This window comes from Athalia rosae, chromosome 4 (genome assembly GCF_917208135.1).
Source record: "Athalia rosae chromosome 4, iyAthRosa1.1, whole genome shotgun sequence".
NCBI lineage: Eukaryota > Metazoa > Arthropoda > Insecta > Hymenoptera > Athaliidae > Athalia > Athalia rosae.
In genome coordinates this window covers 998,173-1,020,044 of record NC_064029.1, presented here as the reverse complement: position 1 = coordinate 1,020,044, position 21,872 = coordinate 998,173, and the positions used below count along the sequence as shown (strand labels likewise).

The 21,872-nt window shown below is 42.0% G+C and overlaps 1 protein-coding gene across 10 annotated transcripts in view; it reads left to right on the top strand.

Annotated features, from left to right (window-relative positions):
* LOC105687551 (protein qui-1) overlaps positions 1-21,872 on the top strand; it is a 74,663-nt gene that overhangs the window by 13,769 nt on the left and 39,022 nt on the right. The window contains exon 1 of one of the 10 annotated variants that reach the window (XM_048654600.1): positions 130-784. The exons of 8 other annotated variants lie outside the window; for them this stretch is intronic. The gene's annotated coding sequence lies outside the window, so the exon portion shown is untranslated. Of the gene's footprint in view, positions 1-129; positions 785-1,331; positions 1,739-21,872 lie in introns of those variants that run through there. One more of the 10 variants, XM_048654598.1, reaches the window with a different exon arrangement.

Here is a 21,872-nt window from a genome sequence, read left to right as displayed (position 1 = left end):
GGCAAATAACGGACTGTTATTCTGAGGGGAGAAAGGATTTTATTGGCACTGAATGTTATATGCCTGAAAGAATTCGGTGGATGAAGGTATACGTCGTCTATACATACGTACATAAACCACGTGACAAGACGGCTTTATCGGACCTTACAACTATACGTTCGTTTCGATTGTCTAAAAACATCATTAAACACGAGTCGTTCGACCGAGGAGCCTGAACTTTTTCACGTTACCGATTCCTTGGGAAATATTTTATCGTGGTACAACCGTAAATTTTTACGGTTGGTAATCTAAAAAGCACGTCGTTCAAATTTTGCTGTCGAATAATTTTCATTCCTTTCAAGTTGTACGAATTATGCCGTATCATCGGTGTTTGTACGTACGTCTTTCAATAGAATTCTACTCAACGTTGTAATTGAATGTGAAAAAAAATTCCCTCCGGACATCTGAAAATGCTCTTTGATCGCAACTCTATCAGCGTCGGGTTAATTATGAAGGATCAGGGATGATTGTTTTCGAGAGCGCTGGGTCACGGTATTTTTCAAATCTTTCGTCTGTAGAAAGTTTTTTACAGTCCGCTTGATAAAAAAGAAGATTCGCGACGACGAGTGACCGGGGCTGTCTGCCCTTGGCAGAAATGAGCTCAGTTAAAATCTTTTAACGATCCAAGATAGCTAACAAAAGCCTCTGTTTGTTATGTGTGCTGCAAATCTTATAAGAACCTGAGCACGTTTCCTGGCTGAAGCAATGAAAACCGGTGACCATTAGGCATTACCCGGACTTTAAGGTATGGTTGGACGTACACGTATCTCGTGTAGAGCTTTTTTCTCTCGGCCAAATTTATTTTATACCCATGTAACGACCAGCTTTGTTCTAATGTGTTTCGCGCAGCGATATAAGTGGTAGATAAATTTTCGACTAGATTTTCTTCGGTCGCTTTTGAAATGAGTTTGGAAGATCTTCGTGCGATTTATCGATCGCGTTGCGTCACTGAATCAGCCGACGTAACGTGGTTTCGGATTTACTATTTTCTGAACGGTCGTACGGAATATCAAAATTCCTACGACGTTTCTGATATTTTTTCACGTTAATTGCGACGGGGACGATTTAATATTTCACCGGCATAAATTACTTCGCGCTCCGCGACTTTTAGATCATGCAATATTTATATGGACGGTGGAAACCACCTGCGACGTTGAGCCCCTTCGAACCAGAGTGTTCGATTTGATATTTAAATCCGTCGACCGTCGGAATATTCCGTAGCTTATGTATAATCTACCTACGTGCTATTCACTTACCTGCCTTTGTTTCGCATTTCCTTGTAAATATTTTAGCTTGATCCAAAAAGTGACCGTCGAACAACGAGGGAAAAAGTGTAACGACGGACTTCGGTTTCCGGATCGAAAAGATGAAGCAGAAACACACACCGCCAGGAGGAGAGAACAAAGTGTTGATGAAGATGGAATAGGAATCCGAAGAAAGAACCTTGGCGAGCTTTTACTGCACGGTAACAGCTGGTTGTCTGTGAGAGTGCTTTTCGGTATGTTTGAACTTTGGAGTTTATATTAAGTTAAGACAGTGACGTACGAAGGTGATCTCCAATCCGTCAGCGGAACTTCTGGATTCTGATTTCAACCGTCGGCTCGGGCTTGCGGACGAAAAATAATCTACACATCGGTGAAGGATGTTGGCTGGAATTGTGCTTCGGGAGGAATGGTCTCCGTGTGAAGATTTAAAGAGGGTAAGAAGGTAGGGTAGGTTAAAAATGATATTTCTCTTACGCCTACTCTACGAAAAAAATCATTGGTCAACGGACAACCTCAAGTGTGAAATGGAAATCTTCTAACTTGAGGGATGAACGGAGGGGCTTGAACAAAGATGTACGTGATATTTAATCGAATAAAACGAGCGATTTTCAATCGTTCGTTTCGATTCGAAAAAATAAAATTCGCGTGCAATTAGATTTGCCTTCAAATCATGAAGCAAACGGAGCGAATTAAAAAGAACCAACCGTAGCGGGTTTGGGTAATACACGCGTACACGATCCTCTTCAAAAGATTCGACGAATAAATAATATACCTACACAAATCCACGGTGAATTTCTTTTCTGGAAAATTGACGATTCTTCAGATCGTCGAGTCCAACATGAACGTTCACTACCCGGCGCAATAACCATCGTTCGAAGAAAAGAAAAGAAGAAGAAAGAAGTAGACATAAAATTGAACTGAATTATGCGTAAGGGTGTTTTTTATGTTGGAACGGATTGCTACGAAGAGGTTAATAAAACAAAGCGCGTAATGTATACATATAACAGGCGGCTCCACGAAATAATGGAACATCCGAGTAATGGAATAATCAACAAACTTCTTGAGTAGTTAAAATATATTTCCTTTTTTTTTTTTATTTTTTTTAACGGTCTACTCGCTTCTGCACGCGCAAAAAACTAATTGTGTGGAATTCTTTTTCACTTCATTCGCTCGTGAAATTAAGGGTGGATAATTCGCGCTTGAGAATCGAAGCCTCGTATCGATTGGGATTCGCGTAGCTTCCCATATCCTTTTTGTCAGTCAGCTTAAGACCGGTTATTTTCCTCCGTTTCCATTTCCAATTTCAAATTTTTTTTCCGATCAACAGCTCCTTGACGAATGGCATCGTCACGGACTAAGATATAATAAATTCCCAAAGGATCAGACGAGTTGAACTTACGCGCGTCTGATTTTTATTTTGTTTCGTTCATTCCTCTGCTTTTATTTGTCTCTGAAAAGAATCGGGACATGTAGAGCCAAGATTTGATTTTCTACCTTCTGTTTTGTATGAAATCCAGCTCATTTCATGAATAAAAGGAAGCACATATAGTAGTTTCACTTCGTATCAGCAAGTCAATTTTCTCCATGCCATATTATTAAGCGTGACAGCTGCGACGTTCTGTAAAATGTAGTAGAATATGAACAGCAATAAGATACAGCTGAAACGAACGCGAGATGATTCCCATTCGAATTTGTCGATGAATCTCACTTGGTATACATCGAGTACTAAGATTAAAGAATATTTCACCTTCGTTTGATTTTTTTTTCCACTCTCTTCGCGACAAGGTGACTGAAAACTCAGCATGTCTTAAAAATAATCGTCGGACTCGCGTCGATTGATAGTTCTCCGATTGACGTCGGTGATCCGATCGGGTCTACCGATAGATAATTGAACGGAAGAGAAGGTGGATCGATTTTAAAAATAATTCGACACACCGGTGTGACGTGCGTGCCGTTTGATAATCGCTCGGGGAATAGATTGGGCGAAACCGAGGTCGCTCAAGAGTTTTGGAGAAAAGCGCTCCAGCTGAGCGAAAGGCCGAGGGTTGAATAAGTAAGATCTGGGGATGATGGGGCGTTGGAGGGGATGAAGCGAAAGCGCGAACTCCTGCAGGATAAATAATGTATCATCGGAGTTTCGGGACCCGGGAGCCCAAGTTTCGGAGCCTCGAACCGGGGAAGATCCAGATGCGGACCTTTTCTTCCTACTGCAATAGGGGAGCACGAAATCGTAGGGTAAACTAAATCACATCAAGGTTAGATTACCGTTGAATACAATGAAACATTCGAATTATTCAAAATCATTTCCACCAAAAATGTGTATGAACTCTTTTGACCCCATCAGATTTTTCCGCGGCCTCGGTTTGGAACTCTTTACATTATTTTTTAAATTTGGACAGTCCATTAAAAATCTCGTGGGAATTTCTGAGGGTTCACCGGCTACTTTGCCGTATAGCGATGGGCGATTTGGTTCAATATCAGCGCTATCAATTGAGCTAATTTCATGGGTGATCGTACGGAATTTTGCATGTGAGTAAATAACGTAAATTGCGGCGAATCGAAAGACAGGTGTACGGGTTTTAAGTATAACGGCTCGTCCGCTCTCCGTGGCATTGACAAATCTATGAAAATTTTCCCTCTGGCGCATGAAGATAACGGTATTCTCTCGGGATAAACCGAAGGAAACATATAAATAAGGATGAAAGAAACGGCGAAAAGGGTCCTTGCGACGTATTTCAATTGAAATATTTCATCCACTCCCCTTCGTTATTTTATTTATTTTATTTCTCCAACCTTTTTCCTATCACTTTCCTTCGCGTTGCATTTTTCGTACGGTATTTCCATTGTACGTCACCATTGAAATGCAGGAAAGTGTAAAAATTTATATATTATGTATATATATGTATATTGGCACAATAGTGCAAGTTCAAAAAGGTCTGTGTTATCGTGATAACGTATCCTGCAGCGCTGTATAGCGTCCGATGAAAAGAACAAAATCTATTGAAACACAATGCACACAGTCACGTCTATAGACTTTCGGATCAGTTTCACACAGTTCGGATAACAAGTTGAAAACTTTCCGGAACCAACTCGGGCAACACGTCATCCGCGGATAAATTTCCCAGTCAACGGGCCAACCCGAACCACATCCCGGAACCGGAATCACTCGGTGTAAAGATATTGTCTCTATCTGCATCGAAGATATTTTATTATCGATTAAGGTAGAAAAGTTTGGCTTGCAGTATCGTAGACAACTTTGAACATTATCACCGAACGCGATCCAAGAGAGATCACCTCTACCGGTAAACTACTTTTCTTTGAGATCGGGGGGTGGTTATTCAAATGCGGAGTTTTATTTGTTCGATACCCTGTGAATGCAATGTCAAATTACAAGTAGAGAAGAAGAAAAACGAAATTAAAAATGAACAACATCAGAATCCCGTTTTCGTCAACGCAGCGACTCTCTCAAAACTCTTGTTTCCAGCGACTATTTTTCCGCGATGGACGGAGAGATTGTTTGAACTTTCAGAAACAAGTTGAAAGCTTTTTCTCCGCCGCGCGTAAAAAAGTAGTTTGCCCGATTGACGCGTTTGGCATTTATCTTCCGCATTTTCTCGTACTACCTGATACATTTCGGTTTGACATGGAGTCAATGCGCTGTCTTGACGCCACGGCCTCGTAATAATAATTATCCTAAGTTAGCAGGCGTTTAACGTAAGCGTAAAGGATGGGCACAGGGTGGGTGCTAACTGTACTAATCCGCGGTCTCTTCCAAGTAAAGGGAATTCCGGCAATTATTTCGCGACGGAAGGAGCTGATGGTGAAGCTCGTGTCGTATAAGGGAATGTATTGCTAGCTGGGCACCAAAGCGCCTACTCCCATAAATTGCTGTTTTGTCCCAAAACGGCGTTACTCGGTTAGGGTAGTACGAGGAGAAGCCCAGTTTCGGGGGGTGAGCGGGAAAACAGTTATTTCTGAGGAGGGTAGAAATAGACGTTCTATGTTTGGTACACGCACGTAGGTAGTGTACATACGTATTACCAACTACCGTTTGGGTGTAGGTAGCTATCCGCGTAGCCCTAAAATCCGTTTCTCTGGTATCTGTAGAATCCTCCCCGGTTGAAAATTATGGCACTCAACAGCGTTAAATGTCGCACAAGTTCCTTTAAATCATCGGATCGACCTTGTGATACCAAACCGATTGTTCCACCTCCACTTAATTAATCAGACGAACTTTTCGTCTTCAAATTTTCGGTCGTTAAGAAGCCGGAAAAAGATGACGATAATCACACCTCCGAATTTTTCGCTTTGTCGGAATCCCCGCAATAAAAGGTAAAAAAAAAAAAAATCAGAGAGAAAAATCCACCCTTCATCACCGTGATCATATCGCTCCGTACCTACGTTAATTAATTATCATTCGGCGTCACTTCGGGGGAAATTTCAAAAAAATGACGTCGCCTGGTCACGCGGGAAGAAAAATTCACAGGTCATTCGTTGTAAGTGATAATAATGTTTTTTTCCTACAAAAGAGTACAATGGGACAAGTTTGTCCAATTTATTAGCGTTCAGGTGCAGAATAACCGCGGTGTTATATCCTCGGCCGTCGATGTGTATGAATTGGAACCGGAGAGATCCGTATTCCCGACGCCATTAGTTCGATTGATCGCTACTCGATTCTTCAATACATAAAGGTAACTGGGTGTTGCGAAGCGGGAATCTCCGGTAAGGCATAAAAGAGAATTTTCGAAAGCTACGAGGATTCCTTGAAACTTCGATCAGTGAAATGATACGAAGTGGTTGTTATGTAAGCCCCTTAAAACTCCGAGCTCGTTCTATGGGTGCCAAAATTGTAGATACGCCCCGATAAACCCAGAAAAGTTAATGGATGTCGGGGTTTGAGTATTCAAACTCGGAGCACGGGAATCAGGAATACAAAAAAGCTCGTTTCCTCATAGATTTTTATGGATGGCCAGTTTTATCTTCTGTTTATAATTCAGCTGTTCAATACTCGATAGCCGTGTGCTTTGTTAGTAAATATGCTGACGTAAGTTCTCGGGCTTTCCGTAGGAGTCGGAGGGATGATACTGAAAGGATGAAGGGTGATGTTGGCGAGGATCGAAGGAGCGGCGAGGGAAAGTCGTCGGAAACAATGGAATGAAAGAACGCAGTTCTTCGCAGTGAATCGGTAAAGAGGAGTAATTAAATACTCCTCTTCCTTAATCTCCGTGACTATACCCTCAGACTAGCTTTTGTTCCTTAATTACGATTAACTTCCAGATGTAGGACATCCCATTTTTAACGAGCGCTTCGATTGTCTTGAAAATGATTCGTCGTGTTGAAAAAATAATTCAGACTAAAACTGTCGTCGGACATTTGAGAGAATCGATCCTTTCTCAAACGGATCATTCGAGAAAAAAAATTGTAGCCGGTGTTGAGACGAAGCGAAGAACAAAATAGGTATACATATCCTAGTTCAAAGTGCTGCTCAGTAGTTAAGACGGTTCAGAGTTCAAAGCAGCCGCACGAGTGCCCTAAGACTCGAGCACTACTCGTAGGTAACTTAAGAATCTGTGACATTTTGGCTTGTGCAAATTTGAACAGCTGTAACTTTCGAGCCCTCCGAGCTCTGAATTCCATTTTTATTTTCATTCGATTCCGACTCCCAAAGCTGTGGAAATGTTAAATTTTCCGTAAAATAATAACGAGGATTTGGAAACCCAGCGGAGACGAATTTTCATCATCGTTACACCGGTGTCGACGATACGTCGAAGAGTTTTAGCAGATAGTTTTTTTTTTTTTTTTTTTCTTATCTTCAATTCCAAAGAGACCGAGTTTAAATTACAACCTTAATTGGCGACTGTTACACGCGCGCGGTCTACAACCGCAAAAGTGGAACAGGGGAGGCTGGAAATCTATTATGGTACTAGCTACAGTGTACGCTCATGGATATACGTAGATGTAAGGACGAACTTGTTGAATCTCGTGCATCGGTTTCCCAACAACGAATGAATGGATAACTTAGAGTTTGCGTTGAGACTATTAGTAGATGAATCGGATGTAATTTCCACGTTCGATTCCGAATAGGACCGAATGTGCTCAAATGTCCGTAATTCAACCGTACGGGTTTCTTGCCCGTGATAAACTTCACTCAAGCTCCTTTCGACGAATAGTTCCCTTTGACGATTATTCTTCTTCATAATACCAAATTGACTTGTAAATTATGCTACTTCGCCTAATCTACCTACTAGCACGCCAAAGCCTCGTTATTTTAAGTATTTGTACGGGATATTTTCCGAGTTTCATAAGTTCCTCGGATCGATAATATCAAAATTACTCTCGTTACGGCACGAGCGGTAAGTGGTTCCCGCGGCGCGGCCAATGTAAATTCAAGACTCATTCTTTTCTTCCTCTTATCAACTTCTTTCTTTTCATATTGTTGAGCTTGTTAAGCGAACTTATATACCGAGACAGTGAAAAAACTCCGAACACTGAGAGTTCCACGAATTTGCTGGAGGGAAAACGACGGTTGTATCATTTCTGTATATAATTTCAACAGTTTGTCGGAAAAGCTTCGTAAAGCGTAACGTCGTATTTGTACATCGCTAAACTCGCAAAGTATGCGTCGAATCGGTATCTAAAAGTATACGATTTTCCCCTTTGCCCGAACATATCGGTAACTCGTCAAAAAGACGAAACGAGAATCCCTGCCAAGAATCCGGCCCTCAGGGTCTCGCAGTACCCGGCTTATTTTGAAGTTTCCTGAAATGCGTTTTACAAAAAGTCAACGATGATTTCCTTTCGTGCCGTTCGTTCCACTTGACGCGAGAACGAGTGAAGTTTGGTTGGCAGGTGGCACTTTGTTAGAACGTTGGCGAGGTACCAGATAGTTTTCTTTCGTAGGTGGGTATTGTTATACCTAGGGCGATGGCGGGGGGGTAGTCTCTCTTTCGTAAGTAGAGCAAGTATAAGTAATCGTGCAATTAATTTAGAAGCCATTTTGAAAAGGAGCTTGCATCGGTGAGCGGGTTAATGCAACGCAATATTAGCTACACGCGAATGCACTCACGTTTCGCCGGTGCATTGCACCTGCACTTTGCATTAACGTCTCCACCAACCCCTCCCCCCACCCCGCCCCCATCAACTCCCAAGGTAACACTACAGTTTCACCCAACGAACCGACCAAACACGATTTATCCTTGTTGTTAGCCATCCTCGCAACTTCACGAATATACCTACAGGTATACATGTACACACACCTACCATCTATCTTTACGCTAGGCTAGAGATGGTTGACGCGTCATGCCTCTTAGTGAATTCCCCAGTTCACGTTTCTCCGTAACAAACCTCGTGCATGTATACAACACATGCGAACGTTCGTTGACGTACCCGCACCCTCGGTGTCGGGGGAGGAAGGAGGTGGGGGGCTCTTGATGTACGTAAATAAATAACCGAATCAAGTGGTTGCGTCTGAGGAGAGATTTACTCGCCTACGCTGTACCCCATGGTACAAGTATCGCGGTGTTTATGTCCATGGAAATTTCAAGGCACGCGGTGGACGACACTTCGTAACGAGGTCATGGGTTGTCGGATTTTATGGATAAACGCATACCGCAACGCGCGGTATAAAGTTCGTAACGATCCAAAGTGAAAAGCTCGGTGCCCGCTTAGATTTGATACACGTTGAAAGACAGTTAGCCAAAGTGTCGGGTAATATTGATCGATGGCGGAACACTGGCGAGAGAAATTCAGGGGATGAAAAAGAAAGAGGAACATCGCGACTCCCTCGTCGCGTGAAATGAAAATAATGGCAACGCAATCGGCGCTAATTTACTATCGGCCAGCAATTGGTATCACTCGATTCTCACCCTCGTGTTTGCGAAGCCATCGAGGAACGCATTGGCGAATTTATCAAATATCTCATCTTTTTTCGGTCATGCGATATGCAAAATTCGAGACTATATATTTCCCGAAGAATGAAAGCTCTCTGTATCTTTTGCAACCCTTCGAGTGGTCTTGGACAATGATGAGCCGGAGTGTGGAGAGCCGTGGAAATTTTTTTGATTGATGGATCGCCTCAATGGAAAACGGAAGATCGAAAGTGTTCGGGTGCTACTGACATCGTTAATAACTACTCCGGAACACGTGCACCGGCTTCATGAATACGCGACAGCTCTGATTCAGGTTAATCTCCCTGTGTAGTTTATTTTTTCATCTTTTTAGTTTTTCGTTTGTCTTCCATTCGAAGGTAAACCCATCTCTGACACGTGATTCATCATAACCGCAGGGGCGCGCTAAATAATCCAGCTATTTACACATTCTAATATCAGTCAGGTTTCCCCTGTTTAATATCACGCAACTAAACCCCTGAATCGTCTGAACTCGGTCATAAGACATTCGAAATTCAAACGGGGGAGGATTAAGCTGAAACTTTCCATAGAAATACGCGAAGATACCCAGCTACATCTACTCTATACGTACACCCCCCGTTCGAGACTTTCCGAAAATTTATGCCCGGCGAAAGGAATTCTTCTGAATTTATTCAAGCCTGTTAAATTTTGGATTAAAGAGCTTCCTCCGCACTCCGGTTGCGATTAATAAATTTATTGCCACGAGTTTGGCGAGTATCCAGGTGAACTCGGTCGTACGAATAATTATCAAGGGTTCTTCGTCTTCTTTGAATGATGCGTGGAAAAATAAGATAAAATAAAAACTGACGCGTATCAAATATTCACGATCACGCGACGAGCGTGTAGCGCGTGGGATGATTTCGGTTGCTCAGCGTTTCGCCGACAGTTTCCAACCGGTAATATATCCGACTAATTGTAAGTTTCCACTCAACTGTCTGCTCAGGAATTTCTGTAGCAATTAACAGTTCGCCGTATGGAAACGCCGTGTACACACGGCGTGTAAATTTATAATAGCTCACATTGTATGAAAATTTCCGTTCGACGATATGATGAAGAGTCATTCGTAGCTGATCGTCTCCTGGATACGTCGCGACCATCGTCACCCTATAGCAGGGATACAATAATCTAAGAGCTCAAATGTTTGAAGCACCTTTCACCGAAACTCGCTCAAACTTTACGGGCTTTTGATTCCCTCCATTTTTGAAGGATGGGCCCCCCGCGAAACTTACTTCTCGGTTACACCTTTCCGGTGCTCGTTCCTCGATATTTTTCTTTCTCTTATACCGAAGTAGATAATCGTCCGTCAGCAGTTAATTTATCTACATTTCCTTCACTTCTTAATTAGCCTCCGTTTGTAATTAGACGCGGTATAGGTGTAACACGATCAACACCGCAGCCGCAATTTCCACCTTATTTTAGATCTTACAATTATCTCTGAGCGCCCTCGGGCATTTGCTGTAGACATTTTGAAACAGTAGGTTTCTTTCCTCACCTCCGTTTACTTTTGTCTTCGATGTTGCAGCGTGTGACGTGTAATTATACCACAACGTCCCAAGTTAATCTAAACGCGGAGAGAAATTAAATATTGCCGCTACGAACAATCGAGCTTTTGTAAGCTTTTCCGTTGCGCGTCGAGCATCGGATCAACGTTAGAGTTTGTATCGTTCGATTGCAACGTCTGGTTATGACGTCGCGTACGGTAACCGGTGAAGAATGTCCTCTGTTATGCTGAGAGGTCATTTGAATTTAAAGGCGAAAGAATATTTGCTGGTCGTTTCCACGTGAAAAGGAGGTTTCTCGTACGTCGGGTAATCGAGTGACGGACGAACCACCCCTTTGCGCGCGTCAGTCGAAATCAACTTTTGCTGGATAAGTCAACTCGGGCGTTCGCGATTTCCTCACCCTTTCGTATATACCTAATTCATAGAGAAGAGAAAACGAAGTGAGGTATTTCAGGACATTACACCCTTTGTTTTATCTAATTTGTTCGAAACTTAATTATACTTTAATTTAATATCTGACTGAGTTATGTTTTGTTTGCGCTATTAAACTCATCTTCAATTATGCGATGTCTGCTAGACGTGGGGTGGAAAATTCAAGTTTGGCACTTTCAATTACGCAATTACGACGCTTCGTTTTGCTCGTCTGATTCGTATTGAATCCCTAAAATAACTTCATCGAATCAACTCGCGTATTTTCGATGAAAAGAAAACAAAGATTTTCCGCTGTTTCGACGTTCGTTGTTATAAAGTATAACTGAAAAGTATTTCGTAGCAAAGAGAAATTCCCAACCCTCATCTTACCCATGTGCAGGTTATCGTTTGGTAAATTTACACCGAACTTATTCGGAGATGAGGATATTTCATACACTTTATCAGACGCGTGTAACATAAAGATTCAAACTACCCGCGCCTATCCTAAAATTTGAATATTTACGCCGCATGAACGAGCAAACGTTACTCTCGCAGAGAATTATTCCCCAAAGTATACATGGGGTATTTTTCGTCAACCCAGTCGCCCCATTTTTTAGGCCTCGCGAATATTTTTCATACCTTGTCGGTTAGAAGACGTAATAATTGAAAGAGCTTTTCATAAATTACTTCAGATTTTTAAAACGAAATGTTTGCCCACTCAAATTGAACTCTGAAAAAATATTAAACGGGAGGAATCGCGAAAGATGAAACGTTTTTTATCACTCACGAATAATTTCGTACCTTTTTTTACTCGTAATCAGGAATAAAAATTTATACCCGTCTACCTACGGGGGTCCCCCCATACAACGTGGCTTGTCTAAGCTAGAAAATTGAACGCGCGTATATCTCTGGAGAAAAATACCAGAGCTTAAAGGGTGAGAGTGAAAATGATGAGACAAAAAAAAAAAAGGTATTAATCCCTGATCGGGCTATCAAGCTCGACGTACCCTGATAACTTGTTTTCTCTCCAGTAAATACAATTGGATAGCGAATCGAGGCGTGGTGTGAGGTAGTTCTCCTGGGCACCGTTTAATAGATTTATTTCTCTTAAGATGGACGTTTCCATTAGGGTGCACAGAAAGAACAACGATAACGAACGGATGGTATTTTTTCCTTGCTTAAAAAAAATGTATATCTTGGAAAAATTCGGCAATCAGTCTACACCGTAGCTCGAATAATTTTTCAACGGTTGACGAACCATCGACTCTACATTTATGTTGAACAACATTTTTCAACCGTGTACTCTCGTTAAAAATTATTTGCTTACAATTTGTCGGGCAATAATATTTTCCACTTTTGGCGACGGTTCGGATACGGTTTCGCGAGACTATCAACAACGAGGATGATAATAATATCACGATAATGATAATAGTGGTCACACGGTGACCATACATTATACATAATATCCAAAACTTCGGACAATTAGTCACATCAGAATAGATGAATTCGTGCGCTCGCAAATTTCTCGACTAGTATAAGAGCGACGCGTAATATACAATGTTGTTGAAACGCAAGAGCAACGTGCACGTCTAGCCAGAGCTTTCAGATTTACGTACGTCGGCGCGATGAGAAAATGTGAAGGGAAACGTGGCAAAGAGAATCGCTTACGATCGAGAGGAGGCCTTGAGAGGTTTCGTCAAGCGGAACTGCAGGGAACGAAGAAGTGATCGGGCGGAGATAATAGAAAAAAAAATAAAAAAAAATACCATCTATCTAGGCGCACAGGTATCTATACGTAGGACGTAGACTTATCTTACCATCCACTTTTGATCTTCAACAAAGGGACTTCCGATTTTTCTTTTATTTCTCAAAATGAATGATGCCTCGTCCGAAGTATTTTCGTAAATTTTATACGAGCAGCTTTTTCTCTTACATTGAAGAATGTGCGCGTTTACACACATCGCGTCCAAAATGGACCCGTTCTTTTTTCTCTCATTTTATTTCCTTTTTACCTTCTACCCTCGAGGAAAAGATATCAACCGAGAATAAGACAAGCGTAATGAAAACGGAGGGTCTCGTCCCTCTTTTTCTTGGGATATAGCGGTTTCGTGTGACTGTCGTCGTTGTGAAGCGAATTCAGATAATGACAAAAGAAACTCACTAAAAGTTTACTACGATGACGAGCGTACCTTTGTTCGTACTCAGACGTCGTACGTACTGGTAATTACAGCGAAAAATTTTGGCGACAGAGAATATTCGCTTTCTACCGATAATTGAATGTCTTAATTATTGGTAAAATGTGTCTGGATCTGATATTTTATCATCAGCCCTGTAATATTCTGGTCCGAAAAAGCGATAGAAACCAAAAGCACACGCAAGCCGGGTCGTATCGCGAATGTGATCTTTTATTTTCAACAGCAGCTGATTTTTTTGCTGATACTTTCGCGACCGGAATTTTCGCTTTTTTCTTCCCAACGTTGCTTTTTTTACGGTACTCCGCGCATCGCCGGTGCACGTATATATCCCGAGCATCCCTTGGGCTGCGGTTTACCCAGCAGATGTTACTTTTCGTTGGGTATCGGGAAAGTCGACGCGGAAAACCGCCTCGAGTTGCCGCTCTGGGCCTTCGAGCTCGCGCTACCGAATAACGTATACGTGTACACCCATCTCTATCTTACCCACCCTGCAACGTACGAACTCATTTTACCGCAAACCACCTAGTCTACCTCTTTGGAGATTAAAAAATGTGTTCGCGTTTCATGCTTCGGGCTGAGTCTCCGTTATTTTATCGTTGTACCGTGTGTTGTATGGTTTCGAGGTACATCATTTTTTCTTCATTCGTTTATTTGCAACGAGTACCATGACAATTCCCTCGTCGCACCGTTTATTTTGTTATATCAATATTTTCCCCCCCTCCCCTCCCCCCCCCCGTTTCCTTTTCTTCATTTTTCTCATTACCGTAGCGACATTCGTATGCACATGCCTGCGTACAGCTATGCATCACGTGTCACGTGTGCCACCGCAATAAGTTTACGCGGATAGATTAGATAAAACCGGGACAAAAATATCCCGTACGTAGATTTTTTCTATCATTTTTTCCCCTCTTTTATTTCATAATCACATTTTTACGTATTTATCTACCTATACGAGTGCGACGTACGATTTTTTTTCCCCCTTTTTCATATAACGTCATACCAAAAATATGAATCACTTAGAGGTGTGCACGGTCGAAAGAATACCAACGTCACCGTCACGTCCTGCGTGCTCGGAATATATCCTACGTATAAAGTACGTATATATACGTATGGTACAATGGTTTCAAATAAATTTTACTCATTTTTCAGTCTCCACTTGACCCCGCTTCGGGTTCCCTAATTTGTCCAGCTTCTCTGATGTTGCGCTTGAAGCGCCGTGCACGGAATTGGACGAGTTGAATTATTTTCTCTTTTCTTTTTCGTCCGATTTTTTTTCTTTTTTTTTCTCTCTTTTGGTTGAAATTTTTTTTATTCTTTTCCCTTTCACTCCGAAGTACTCACGCGAATGTCCTGCGGGTAGGAAGAGAAAAAAAGTATATAGGTATATAGGTATATAAGTATACAACGACGCGGAGGGGGAGAAAAGTTTCGAGGTTGTTCGCCAATAACATTGTTGGATTTTAAGCTTTTTTCTCAGAGCCCTCTCGTTGATCGTATTTTTTTAATCGATCGTCTCCACCACGCGGCGCATACCGCGCTCGGGTCAACAACTTTATTTTACATAGGGCTTGCGCCTTCCTGCGTTCTTTCGTGTCGCTGGTTTGTTTTTTTTTTTTTTTTTTCTCTTAATTTTTGCGTTTCCTCTTTCGGGTTCTCGTTTTTCGTCGTTTTTTGCCACCGATACTTTTTCTCGACACTCGCGTTGACAATCGGAGAAGATACGCGCGCCAAGGACCCTTTACGTATCTGTTGATTTATTTTATAGTTTTTATTTTTTGGTTTTCGTCAACCGTGTTCACACCTAACCGACGCTTGTATACCTATGAGCGAAGTTGGAAGGTAATCCCTTGGAACACCGTAAAGCACTCCGCGAGATAATTTATAACGAGGTGTTGTTCGCGAGGGTTCGTGAATAGCGCGGTGGCGGGTATAAAGTCACCCCCTTACGCTCCGGAATACCATAACGGCTAATGTTGCAGAGTCCAAAACTGGGAAACACGAAACATCAGTCCCCCGACCTTCACGATCGGTAAACTTTAGAATCGGGACAAGAAGCGAAAAAAGTAACGGTGATAATTCACGAAACAATAAAAGCCCAGAGAAACGTGATGATTTAAACGCCGAAATTTTTCCATCTCTGGGCGAAGGAGGAGAGAAAAAGACGGCTCGGGACATAAACTGTGAAATTTCGCGGACAGGGTATTTCTTTTGGCAACGGAATGGAAATGCGTGAAGCGACTACCGTAACTCGAAAACACAATCTGTGAATATCGGATTTATCATCGTTCGTAATTCGTGCTGCGGCATAATACCCCATTGAATATATTCGAGTCATAGAACGAGCTCAATGTATTATCCATCGGCTTCCACCTGAGTCATGTCACAGTTGAGTATCTCCTGGTCCGCTCCGCGATACGAAATTCGGTTTATCGATCCGTATGACTACATTCAATCTGATAGGTTCAGCGGGTGCAGAGAATCCCACGTAACTATATAGGTACGTCGCTGCCCATGTCACACCTGTCATACACATACCTATGCGTGTAGATAATATACCCTAATTGCTTCGGGTTTGACACCTTCATGCAAATTGATTTGAAAAATGATTTTCTTCCATCCTCCTTATACCGTTCGGACTAATTTCTCACCCCTGAAATTCGAACCGCGTATTTCGCACGTTATCGGGTAAACTTTTACAGTTTGCTTCATGGATTGATCAAAATCTTGGCCATTACAATTGTAAACCGATGGAACGGGGTGTGTATATTTATCACAAGGGGTGCGAGTGTGCAGCGAATTCAGGTAGGATATTTGTCTTTTTATTTCACGTCGTAATTGTTTAATCAATTTGTTTATTCATACAGCGAATGGTAATCGGGGAGGATGACAATTGATGAATAAGCAATGAATTTTTTTTTACCCCGCTTTTTTTTTTCATCTTCTTGTTTTCATCGATCACCGTGCAGGGCGGAAAAGCATTATATACATATTTTGAAGTCGGTTTATAGCGAGAGCTTTGATGGATTAACAAGCCGGAACGCGAAATCGATGGTCGCAGGGGGGATGGGGTTGGGAGAGTCTTGACAGAATTGAAAACCCGCGGTATTATTATTTAACGTCAGTTTGGCGAAAATTTTACCTGCGCAATTGTTGTTCTTGTTGTTGTTATTTTTACTTGTTGTTCGGAATTCGATCACCGTCGCATTATAAACCTAACGACGGAGATTAGATAAAACGGTTCGCCAAGTGTTTGATCGCCTCTCGTTAATTAAAAGCGTCGGATACACGAAGACGTATTTATCCAGAAGCGGCGCGAAATGTTTAAAAGCAAAGACGAGTTACTTACTCAAAAATTTCTCTCGGGCTTTCCTGCAGCTTCTAAAAGGGGTTAATGGAATAAGTCGCGGCATTAAAGGCTCGGGTTACGCTAGGATAATACAAAGACGATATCCGCAAGGAATTCACGGTGTTGAACTACAGGGAACGCTAAAATTCGATAAGTCTTCTCCATTTTTTTTTTTTCTTATTATTTTCAATCATCGCGATTTCCTGAGGGGCTTGCATTCCTGTAGCTATACTATAGATTACACAGAGATTTCCAATAATTATATTGATTGAATTTATTGGAACCGCATGTCTGACTCCGAACGAAAGAAAACCAATAAACGAACCGGTAAAACACGGATGTCGAAGATGGTTAGTTTTAACTTAAATGTTGGCTACATTTTTCAATACTCAATGGCAATCGGAATCCGGATGTGTTTGAATTTTTTAACGAGGATTCTTTACTGGTTCGGACGTTGCATTGTGGCGTGAAAAATTTCATTCGTCGACCGAATTTAATCGGGTAAAATTGATACGGATCTGGTTCGTACATCGAATAGGTATATTCTCAGAAAAAATCTCATTAAAATCATTAAAATCGCGTTAAAATCTGACGAGTCGTCACGGTCGAGCGTGCGTGACGACCGATACGACGAGATCATCTATTGAAATTGAACGACACGTAGCTCTTGGATTATCGGACGATTTCGATTCGCTTCATAATTAAATCAATTGTTATATTTACCGCACGGTGTAATTACGAATATATTCGTTGCCGGATATTATTCAACGCCATGCATTTATGTACACTCAACATGCGGATATGAGATAATATGAAATAAATATAGAGATACAGTTTTTGAAAATACGTTGCTATTATTCGTTCGATTCAACGAATAATTCTATTCTATTTGATCGATTTCACCCTCCCTCGAAAATTACATTCGTATTTTTCTTTCCTGCATTTCAGTAATCCTCTGAAATATCACGGTATCGCTGAAATTGTACAAGCCCGCTGAGGAAGCTTGAAAAATATGTTTGGTTGAAAAATTTCGACAAACTTGATTATTTTACCGAGTCCAGCTTTTGGGAGGCGTGGAATTTGAGGTAAAAATATTTTCTAAACAGGTACACCACGAGAATCCAGAGAGGTGAAAATCACATCTCGGGATGTCGTATAGCGGGGGAATGATCGAGGACGAGACCAGAGCCGCCAATATACTCTCGAGTCCCTTTCGTACCTAATATTTTATCGCATCGGCGTCGCGACGCTTTTGTCGGATACCTCGAGCGTCGAATCAGCCGCAGAGCGGAAATACAACATCGATCTACGACCCGGAGACGTTTACCTCGCAATCAGTCTCACCGAGAGCAGCATATATTATGTACATTTACCAGACGTATACGTTGGGCATTTCACGCCGAATCGACTGCACCTGGGCGATTCCTTTTCAGTAAGCGTCAGAAAAAAATGGAAGAAAATTAATCGTTGCCGAGGACGGTTATCGATTTCATGGGAGAACGGCATCGATCCCCCTCTGGGCGTTGCTCGATCCGACTCCGATAAAAGCGGTGCCTCTTTGTCAAAACGTCTTATAAACGTTGTACGCGTAACACATGCATAGTGTAACGTACGCGGTGAAAACTTTGGGGCTGGGTCGGTTAGCCGGTGTCCAGGGTTAAACAGATAATCAATAGGGTTATTAACAGCTGAGCGAAGATGTGATCAATAGAAAGTGGACGAGCTTTTAACCCTGCGAACGTTCGACGCTGAGAAAAATTACCGGAGAAGATTATTCATAGGTGTACAACGCGCTGCTTTTAAGGGTGACCAAGAATATCGATCGTTGTGTTTTTTCTTTCAAAAATTCTCGTATCTCCGGGAACTGCGGAGTCTAACGCGGTTGTGCGTCGATGAAATTCAAGCCAACTACGTCGTGCTTTTTGCCGCCCTGTTTTGCCTGGGTAAAAATTCAGGGGTCTGTGTACTCAAATGTATACTACAATTTCGAACGTACGTATACCTATGTAGGGTGGATCGATCGAGTGCGTATAAATGTACAGTTTAATTGGCTTCGAGGTAACTGCAGCTCCGTGCAAACGTGTGGAGTAGAAAACACACCGGTGGGATAGAAATTTGGCGTCGGTGTTCGAACCAGGGTCGAATCGAATCGACAACGAGAGAAAAGTATCACCCGCTACAGCGCGTGTTTTAAGCCTGTACGGCGTACCATATTATCGAAGATTAAACAATCGATGAAAAGCTTACAGGGGTATTTACCGGCCCATGTGTAAGAAGGGTTTGCAATGCCCCCTGAAAATTTGTCTGCATGTAACTCGTATCGCGTATAACGTTATATATATACTCTTTGTCCAATGAAACCAACCCTTTTACTCCCTCGTATTGAATAATAGATTACGACGTAATTGCGATGGCGTCTCCATCACTGAAATTGTATTCTGAAATTGGATATCTCCACAAACTTGAAACGCTCCTCGCAACCTCTTGCGGAGGATTCGCTGTTATAGATATATACTTGGAGGTAAGGTATCCGCGTAGGTCTCTGTGTAATGAATACAACGGGTAAATTATGAGCGAAACGAACCGCTTTTTAGGCACTAATTTTTGATGTAGCAAGAATTTTATTCGTGTTGCGGTACTCGATCGAACGACTCTTTTTCGAGATGGGACGTACGTACAACCGAACGAGCGAGGTCTTCGAATTTTTCAAACGGACCCTTTCGCGCTTAATTGAATTCTCGATGCCCTCGCACATTATTATCGCGCCTACTTCGAGCCACCCCATATGGCGCGATTAATTTCTGCGGCGAGAGAGTCGCGCGGAGCGGTCACGATACGACAGAGTCCTTATTTCGCCTCTCTGTCTTCTCCCCGAGCTTTTTCCGTTTCTCTACCTTCCTCTATAGATGTACAGTTCATCTTATCCGTACTCTCCGTACTTTACTTTCTTTATTTATCCACTCGTTTTCGTCTCCCTTCGTTCCTTTTGTTCAACGAATAACGTTTCTTTATTACACGACATTCGCGGTGGTGCAGAGACGCGACTACTAGTCACCGGATAAAACGAGAGAGAGAGGGGAAACAAGAAGAAAAAAAGAGAGAGAAAGTCTCACTCGTATCCCGCAGGATACCCGCGGGATATTTTTCCGCCGTTGCAAAAGTGCTCTGTCTTTTGCTCGCGCGTTTCGCAACGAAGTATAATAGCGTTACACATGCGGGTGCGTATGCGCGTACGAAGCGGCGAAGGGAGCTTCTTCCTTATTCCTCGTATAATTCTCCACGTTTTCATTTCCGTTTTCATTTCTGTTCCTCCAGCCCTCGGTCTTTTTTGTTCGACGATTCTCTTTTATTCTTTATTTCTTCGATGACGAAGCCTTCCTCCCAGAAATGAGGTCCTTTTTATACCCTCGCGGAAACGTTTTATCCCGCAAATTGATATCCACTACAAGGTAAGCCTCGTGCGAGAAAATCGGGAGTATTGCTTGGAATATGTAGGTTACAGCGTATCGGATATTTCTCCCAAATTCGGGAGGTAAAGTCGGCTCGGAAATTCCTCGGTTTTATTTCGCGCGTATCCGCGATTCGTTAAGAAAGCTCTCTACCCTCCGATCATTCGGCAATCGGGTCAGACGGTTGAAATTTTTTTAGGCGCGGTAAGTTTCTCGATTCGCGAGGGCGAGGCAGAGAGAGAGAACGAGGGAAATGCGAGGGAAAGTAGAGAGGCGCATGTAGATGCGAGGAAACCAAACCGCACCGAGGAAACTTATCGTCCGTGTCGTCGAGGAAAAGCAGGTGAGGGGAATTATTTGAACTTGCGCAGGAAATTGCGAAGGTATAACACCCGGACACGATGAGCAGTTAGAATCCCGCCTCCGTATATTATACGTGTACTCGCATGCATATCCACCCACCTATACAGCCACCTTGACGGAGGGCAGTTTCTGCACCCATATTGTACGATGTATCTACAGTTATATCAGGTAGCCAGCCATACATGCACATAACTCTTGCGACTAGCTTAGGACGGTCTCGTAATCGCGACGTGGGATCGCGTTTTAGTTGTAAATTGCGAACGAGCTGACATGTGTGGTTATATGTAGAAAATGGTAGTTATACAGGTATGACGTTGTCTGTGTGTGCGCGGATCAACAACGGGGAAGGTAATTGTCTATCAAACGTGGTATGGTATAAAAGTTTTATACCAGGTGTGCAATTTTAAATAACATGAAAATTTTATTCGACTGGAACGACCCGCGCGTCTGCGACTCAAAGTCACGATCTTCAGTCAGCCTCGGAATGCCTTCTCTCATTTTTTTCAACCGTAAGAAAAATCGCAAAATGAGAAATTTCTTCTACACAATCCGAAGAATTGCGGAACTAGTTTTTCTCTGAAGAATATTGCCTGTATTCCCGCTGAATTTATGCGGATCAAGGATTTTATTAGTTCCATTTTCGATGCATGTTTTTTTAACGCCGATATTCACACCGAAGCTTCGATTTTTTTTTCATCCGCGGTATGATCGTTAAAAATTTTTCAAATTAGAGCATAATGTTACGCGAAGAGGAAAGATGTAATTAAGTTAGAAAATTAATTAGGAGAAATTATTAATGAGAAATAATGTCATAACTCATGGATTAACTATTCCCTATTTTCCCTATACTTTTTTATTCCAGTAAACAAATTTTACCAGAATTATTAGAGGTGTAAACTGTGAAGTAATCGAGAGGCATCGTATTAAAAATTTTATTCAAGTAGGAATATGTGGCGAATTTATTCGTAGATCTGTAGAGGAATACTGAGGCTGTACTATGGAAACGTATTTTAAAAAATATTGTATTATAAGCAATTCCGGTTCGCATGTCCACTCTGCCATCGTTGCAAATATTCTCCGATTTGATGCTACACATATTTTATACTTCTGTTCTTTCATCTCAAAAAATTTATACGTAACATTTAGTACTTGAAAGGCACTCAGATTTTATTACTTTATTTTTTACGATTACTTCAAAAACTTACAACGGCTTCGATGTTCCTCGAATACTTCCATCCGAAGCGAAAAGACGCTTTCTTTTTCTTTTCGATTTCTTCTCGAAAGAGATATTACGAAATAAATTGTCAAAAGGAGAAGGTTAATATGCTTCGAACGTTTTATCCGAATGTAACATCGATTCTAACTCTCCATTTTTGGCCCGAAAATCAAAATTTT